This window comes from Rhagoletis pomonella, unplaced genomic scaffold (assembly GCF_013731165.1).
Source record: "Rhagoletis pomonella isolate Grant_MI unplaced genomic scaffold, Rhpom_1.0 Rhpom_scaffold_00010, whole genome shotgun sequence".
Taxonomy (NCBI): Eukaryota; Metazoa; Arthropoda; class Insecta; order Diptera; family Tephritidae; genus Rhagoletis; species Rhagoletis pomonella.
Genome location: NW_023458564.1, coordinates 26,268,474 through 26,276,614, shown reverse-complemented (window position 1 = coordinate 26,276,614; position 8,141 = coordinate 26,268,474).

Sequence of the window (8,141 nt, the reverse complement as noted above, 5' to 3'; positions counted from 1 at the left end):
TGTTGAAATCGGCCAAAATCGGTTTGGCGACTACAGCGCCAAATAAGAAGAAGAAGAAGAGAATAGGTCTATAACCTCATCAATCACACAGTGTTATAATCCAGACGAAATCCTTGACGGTGGTACCGGGAGGGGAACGGTACATGACGGAAGAAGTTTAGTTTGAGCTAAAGTCTCACAATGACGGGGTTAGGCTTCGATGATTCCTTCTCGTAAAATAAACATACGCAGTAAAAAGTTAACTTTTTAAATCGACGAATGGTTTTATATCAACCTTTGTGAACTTCTTTTTATGTATTTTTGTACAACATATTCAGCTCTATTGGTTACAATAAATATGAGCTATAATAAACAATTTTATAGTAAGTTATTGGTTTTGAATTTTTTTTTTTTGTATAATTTGGAGCATATCTGTAAGTTGGGTCGCCTACATTTAGGTGTCAAGTTTAAACACATGCGTGGCTTAAACCTTATGGGAGAATATCAATATAAAGTATGCAAAATGCAAATACAGCGAATTTTCGGTTTAACGACTCATCAAAATTATCTCATTGATATTTCTACATAGAGGCATTTCATGTCACCGCGGCTACCTCTGTGCGCGACCTCTAAGGATTTGTATGAAAGTTGAAGAGATTGAAGATCTAGGTGACGTGAATATACATACGTGAAGCATATTTTTCCGATATGACGTAGGGTTGCCTATTTACACGAGACTTAAATTTTAAGAAAACGTCATACATACCTTTCTTTAAAGTGCTGTATCTTGGAAACCTTTTAACACAGCTTAATGAAACAAAATGTATTTCTTGCGTCTTATTATGGGTTTAGTTGTACATTTTTTACATTAATGTGCAACGTATAAAAAAAAAAACCAAAAATAAATTAAGTAAACATTTTTCTTTTTGATTTTTTTTTATTATAGCATTTTTAAAATTTTTTATTTTTACATAAAACATTGTCTATAATGTCAACTTTAAGTACCCAAATGGGCATAATGGGGTTACTTATGCGTTTTGACCCTAGCTCGTCTAACGCTAGAGCAATATGATAAATAGACATTGCAATTTTATGAAATTGTATATTTTTGAAAGAGGAAAGGTGTGTAAAAAACAAAAACAATATGAATAAATCATATTAACTTTACTAAAGGTCGCAAATCTTGAAAATCCCTTGAAGGAAATGGCATAATTGAACTTTGTTGGAAGTTCACATGCGAAATCTGCTTACGACGTGATTTCAGGAAATTTTAGGAGACTAGCAGCTGGAGCAAGTCTTCAACTCCTAATGTTACAATAAATTCGTACACCCGAAGCCCACTAACAATAGGGTGATGTATGTTTCCAATGAAATGCCTGTACAAAATAATTACAACTAACCTTTCAGTGGTTAAAATAAGTACAATATAATGTGCATGATTGTAAAAGTCATCATAAATGAATTTTCTCGATTTCTGTGTTTTCGCGAGCAGCAATATGGGCAATTCGAAAAATTTACTCAAATAATGGCAACGAAAAGGGAAATTGCGCGAGGATTTCAAAGAGGAAGTCCAGGCGTTTTATTGGCAGATCTACTAACTTTTTAGCTATATAATATTTTCTACCATTTTTACCAAAAAATACTAAAAATCTAACAATATTTTCCGGAAAGAAAGCAAAACGATTTAATTTTTGTTTTTTGAGCATCCGGTAGTTAGTTCGTTTTTTTCAAATCAATTTGAATAGGGTTAAAACAGCTCTCATTTAATTTCATTCGATTCGAATCGAGTTTTATTCGATAACGTATGCCGTGATTTGGGCGCAGTTTTATGTATAGGATTTTTGTTTGAGGTTTTATTCACGTGCAATACATTTCTGTTAGTTTATTTAAAGATATAATTTACCCCTAGGCGAATTCATATAAGGTGATAGCAGGAGTACAAAAACAAAAATTTCACTAACAAATTTTATTAAGAACAATCGAAACGAAGATTCAGCTGCTCTGGTAACATCATCTTTTCTGAATTCGCCATGTTTATCCTATATGAGTAAAAATTATCTAATATTGTTTCTTATAAAAAATCTACAAATTTCTACCATATTTTGTACGTAAAATATGCCAATATTAACATTTTCGAAGTCCGTGTCTCCAAAGACGAAAGTGACCGTCGACGACGTCACAAAGGGCATAGGAAACGGGCGGTCGCTGAAAAGGGCAACAGACTGGCACTTTTGCCAAACAACTACCCCTAGATGCTATGGTCTCTGCGGCAACTGCAAGCAGTTCAGGCATCTGTCCTGGATGTGGTGATACAACAGCGAAAGGGACTAACCCAAATTCAGCTGCTGCACTTTCCGCCCGGGATAGATGACTGTTGGCTGTGAAGACGCGGCGACAGAGGGGTGGCTGCGAAAGGGGCTCCCACTTCACGGCCGTGGAAGGGCGGAAATACGGGTTGCTGATCCAACCGAAGTGTCCAAACCAACGGTATATGTGGGTTACTTTCTGGAACCAGGGGGTAGGTAACTGGACGGCGCTCAACAGGGCCCAGAGAGACCCCACCACTGAGCTAACTCTAGCTGTCGACCCCTTTTCTGTTGAGAATCTGGACACGCAAGGGTCGCAGATCAGCTATGGCTACGGAAAGGTGTGCATCCACAGGTCAGGACCTGCGTTATCCTCCTCCACTGCCAATGCCGAAGGTGCAGCGGTCAATGAGCTACCTTGTTGTTAGAAAGACGCTGCCAAATCGCAGAAGTCAGGAGAGGAGCCTGTGGAGGCGCAAGCGTCATCTAAGCATCCAGCAGATAAGCCTAAAGAGTGGCAAGACTACCCGAAAGTTGGCACAAAGTCGGGGAAACGACTTCTCCACCCCCTGGATCAATCATCAATCAAGAGAGGAGAGAACACTGTGTAGCAACAGGGGTCAAAAAAGGGTAATGGCAAGATTCCTAAATAAACCCCGGCGGATCAAGTGCCTATCAGCGAACCTGCATCACGCCAAAGCGGCCTCGGATGTTTGAGCAGGCGGGTTAACAGGGGGTTTTTAATGACACATGACACCATTGCGATAAGAAATAATGCACCTTTTATTCCCATTTCAGAGTTGATGCAACAGGACATAGTGGCCGTATGGACTAAAGTACCAACTCAAAAACGGAGTACAGCAGGTTGTACTTACTTCCGGGAGACAGCTGCGAAATGCCCAAAAGGGAAGTATTAGCCTAGAGTACTGCAGGCTAAGACGGCTGAAACTAGTGATGGGCTTTGATGCCAACGCCTATTATCAAGTGTGGGGCAGCTCAGTCACTAACACCAGAGGTGAGCCACTTTATATATTATTAAGAACCAACTGTATAGTATATTCTTAACCGGGGTATTGGGTCGACATTTATAAATGCTATCAGGGCTTAGACTTGACGGTTTGCTCATCTAGCTTGTCTGCGTTTATCTCAAACTGGCACGTATCAAATGAGGTATCTATGTCAGATCATCAGCACATTAGGTTTGATATACATAAGTACTCTAAACGAGACAAACTAAATTTACAGGAATCCCAGGAAAACAAACTGGGAACTCTTTCGCCTGCACTTACAACATGAGGCGAACTTGGAAGTAGAACCCGCTCTACTCCAGGACACTTTCCTATCAGCTTTTGAAGAGAGCGGTCCAAAGAGGGATAAGAAATCTCAAAAGGACGTTCCTTGGTGAAACAATGGGCCTCATGCATAAAAAGTAAGCTTAAGCTCCGACTCAAGTTTCAGTACAAATGCTTGAGCTTAAGCTCCGTTAATCAGTACAAAGATTGAGTCTGAGCTTAAGCTCTATTTTTATGCATTAGGCCCAATAATCTCAGCAAGCTTCGACAAAAGGCTAGTAAATTACAGGAAGTACAGAGCCAAACAAACTGGTGACTGGTCAGCCTACAGATCGGCTCTAACTGCTTACAACAGTGAGCTCAGTAGATCCAAACGGTACACATGGCGTGAGTACTGCGGGGGAATATCTTCCCTACCGGCTGCTCAGCGCTTACAAACGGCCCTCAAATTAGATCACTGGAACATGCTACACACTTTTAAAAACACGATGGAGCCTACGCTGTTACATCTGAGGAAACTAGCAGGCTTCCATTGGAGACCTACTTCCTGGGCTGCATCACATAAGACCCAAGTACGAACATGAACGGCCAAGCGTTGCTGCCCTCAAGGGGAATCCTTTCTCCCCTATTGTGGACGAACTCTTAGAAAGACTAATGGCGTTTTCTTTTCTACCGAAAAGTGTTGCCTTCTCAGTATCCTCTACGCACAAGTCCTAAGGAGAGAGCAATGAAAATCAAAATTTGTTGTAGAAAAGGAAACGCCATTAAAGGGAATGTCTTTAATGCGTATTGATATGCTGATGTCCTTGCTATCTATGTGGTAGGCTGGGATAAGGAGACCTTATGCTGCAGGAAGCAGTCTGCTCTAAACGTAACCATAGGATGATGTGCTGAAAAGGTCCTGTCAATTAACTTAATGAAGTCCATCATCGTTCCATTTACCAAAAGAAGAAAGACCAACTTGACCAAACCTAAATTGTGCGGGACAGAGATTGAGATCTCTTAAGAGGCGAAATATCTAGGTGCAATACTAGATAAGAGACTCAACTACCCATAAAGCTACGAACGCATTTTATGCTTGTCAAAAACTTCATGGTAAGACTTGGTTGAATATCCCCGAAACTAACGTATTGGTCATTCAATACAGTGATTCTAGTCCAATAATGTGCATGTTTCAAGTCGCTAAAGATTACCGTTGATTTTTTAGATTTTTTTTTTGTCTCATATGCTTCCATATAACGACTAAACACAATTTATTTTTATATGGCAGAAACCCGCAACATCCTCGGCGAGAAAAATTCTAAAAAATCAACGGTAATTTTTAGCCACTTGAAACTTGCACATTATTGGACTAAAATTGAATGGGCTATAAAACTGTGTATTCAAAAAAATTCTACCGCTTCTGAGAAAAAAGTTTGAAATTTGGGTGAAAATTTGTTGCACTTTTTTGCGGTCTTTTAAAAAGTTTTAAACTTGAGTTTATGTGAGTTTTGTGAGAGAATGAACTGTATTTTAATTGAAAATTCTTAAAAATAAATAAATAAACATAAGTGGCAAACAATATCACTTTGAAATGGGGGTGCTATTGCATTGGCCAATACTGTATGTATATAAAAATGGTGTGAAAAATGTATAGTAATTCATCAATTGAGAAAGGTGGGGCCGATTTGGCTAATATTTTTTTTTCTAGTTATTCGTAATTGTCAGGAGAAGGTTTTTACGAAAGAAAATTTTGGGAAAACCCTCCGGGATGTTCGGAAAATCGGAAAAATCGATAATAAATTTTTTGTAGAGAAAAAGTTTTAAAAATATTTCTTTTCATAGACAATTTTGATGTGTGTATGCGTGATTTTTTTCAAATACATTTATGTTATTCTGTTTTCCTTTATCTTAATTTTTATCTTTATACGCTATCGACAACAAAATCCATAGTAACATCCATCAAAATATCGATAACAAAACCGACAAAAATATCGATAACAATTTCGTTAAAAATATCGGTACCAAAATCGATAATAATGTTGGTAGAAACGATAAAAATATCGATAAAAATATTGATAAAAATATCGATAACGAAATCGATAAAAATACCGATAACAAAGTCGATAATCGATGAAAATATAGATAACAAAATCGAAAAAAATATTGATAAAAATATCGGTAACCAAATCGATAAAAATTCCGATAACAAAATCGATAATAATGTTGGTAGAATCGATAAAATATCGATAACAACTCCAATAAAAATATCGATTATTATATCGATAAGTTCCAAAAATATCGAAAAATCGGTATGAAAATGAATAAAAATATCGATAACAAAACCGATAAAAATATCGATAACTCCCGAGAAACCCGAAAATCTCTAAAATCCCAAAATAGTTCCCAGATTGAGTCTCTGTCTCTTATCTATAACCTTTTCTAAGCACTTCTTTGGAGTACCATCATTTTAATCTTTTCATCTATTTACATCTTTACTTTTATCGGTATCCTCATATGCGCGAGTGACGAAAGCAGCCACAGTAGCATGCTGAAATGACTCGCTTATATATACACGAGATTTGGAAGTTTTTATCCAGAAGACCAATCGACATATCGTTGGAAAGGTCTTGCAGAGTGTGTCCAGAAAATGTATTCAAGCTTCATAAACGATTAACCGAACTCTTAAAAATTAGGCTAAAGTGCTGCGAAACAAAAAACGTTTTTCTTGCTTTTGCCGGTTTGAGGGGGCATGTGGGTAAACCCAACATATTTAATGTTATTCTATAGGCCAATACCTTTCAAACGATACCTTACATATTAAGTTCCGGCTACTAGTTGGAAAGATATAGAGGTAAATGTGTTTTGGTTCGTGTCTCCACTACGAGATGCTTTGGTATGTATGTGGCGTCTGTATGTACCTTCATTTAATTTTTTTCAGACTTTCAGGAATTAAAGTACAAAAAAAAACTAAGAAGGTTTTGTTCCAGGATGTTTTGATTCGTATGCCTTTGTGGGCGTGGCCGCTGCCTGAAATTCGAAAAAAAAGCAATTTTATAAAGTACCACTGAGGCTGCACTACTCAGTCCACGTCATTGATGTGGATATTAGTAGAAGGGTCTTCAAACAGGTTATCTAACGCTATCAACGTTATCGTCTGAAAACTAAAAATCGGGCTGCTGAAAATATACATTTCGGGCATTTTGTCAAAAACTGGTCAGTCAATTTTATTCTAAGTTTCCACAAGTCTAGCCCGGAATCTTAGCTTTCATCTGGTACATAGCTTATATCTGGGAATATCTTGTTGTGGAGATATTGCGATTCAAATAGAAAAAATGTCGCTCCAAAAAGGGTCAAATGGTTGAAAAATAACATAAGCGTATCGGGGATTTTCCCGCGAGTTGACAAGTTGAAGGATGCAGCTGTGCTAATCACTTCGTACATGTCTTGGAAACCACAATTTTAGTGTGTTTTGGAGTTTTTTTCAGTCACATGCCGAAATTGTAACATTTTTCCCCATTTTAATTGCAGGTATGTACACAGTATTTAACTGTGCTACATTGGTTTATCACCCGCACTTAACTTACCTGGGAAGACGCGTACAATATTACCTACAGTTGTACATAAATATGTATGTATGAATGCATTTAGTTCACCCAATGTGCCGCTACTACTTACATACATATGTATAAATTGCCACTGAGCAAAACTACTTGAGAAAAAATCATTAGTTTAATAGCACGAGTGCAACACCGTACACGCGATAGATTGAAAACTTCTTAAATCTAAATTATGTATTCAAATCGATGTGTCCATTGAAACATATAACCATGATAAAAATATAGTAAGGTAGAACCGCTGAGAGTCACTTTTATAATTCTTGACGTTTCCAAACAATTTAATTTTTAAATTTACTCACAAACTCACACACACATTTTCATTTTCAATCTCAAGCAACAACAATTTCGAACAATTTCATTTTTTTATTTTCACTTTTATATGATTTAAAAATGTAGGCAAACTTCAAAAAAAATCATGGCCGACAAATTGAGAGAACGGTTATACCTTGCTATGTTTTTATCATGCATATAACTACTTTCCGAATACGGAATAAAGCGAAAAAGAATTATCATATCCTCTGTATTCGAAAAAATTAAAAATAAAAAAAAAAATTATGAGAAATTATGATAAAAAGTTATCAACTTGGTACGAGACAATCAGGCGAATACAGTTGTTTATTGTATCCTACTTTGGTACTAAATTGATAAGTTTTTATCATTTCTCATATTTTTTTTTATTTTTAATTTTTTCGAATACAAAGGATATGATCACTCTTTTTCGCTTTATTCCGTATTCGAAAAATTATATGTTTCAATGGACACATCGATTTTAATACATAATTTAGATTTAGATAATAGTTTTAGCAATTTATTTGAGAAAAATAAAACATTTAGATTATTGTTTGTATTTTCGACGATTTTAAATTTGCTACCCTAAAATAATTGATATCAAATAAAACACCTCTTTGAGGTAATATTTTCGAGTGACGAAAGCTGAACTAGAAACACAAAATTTATGATATCAA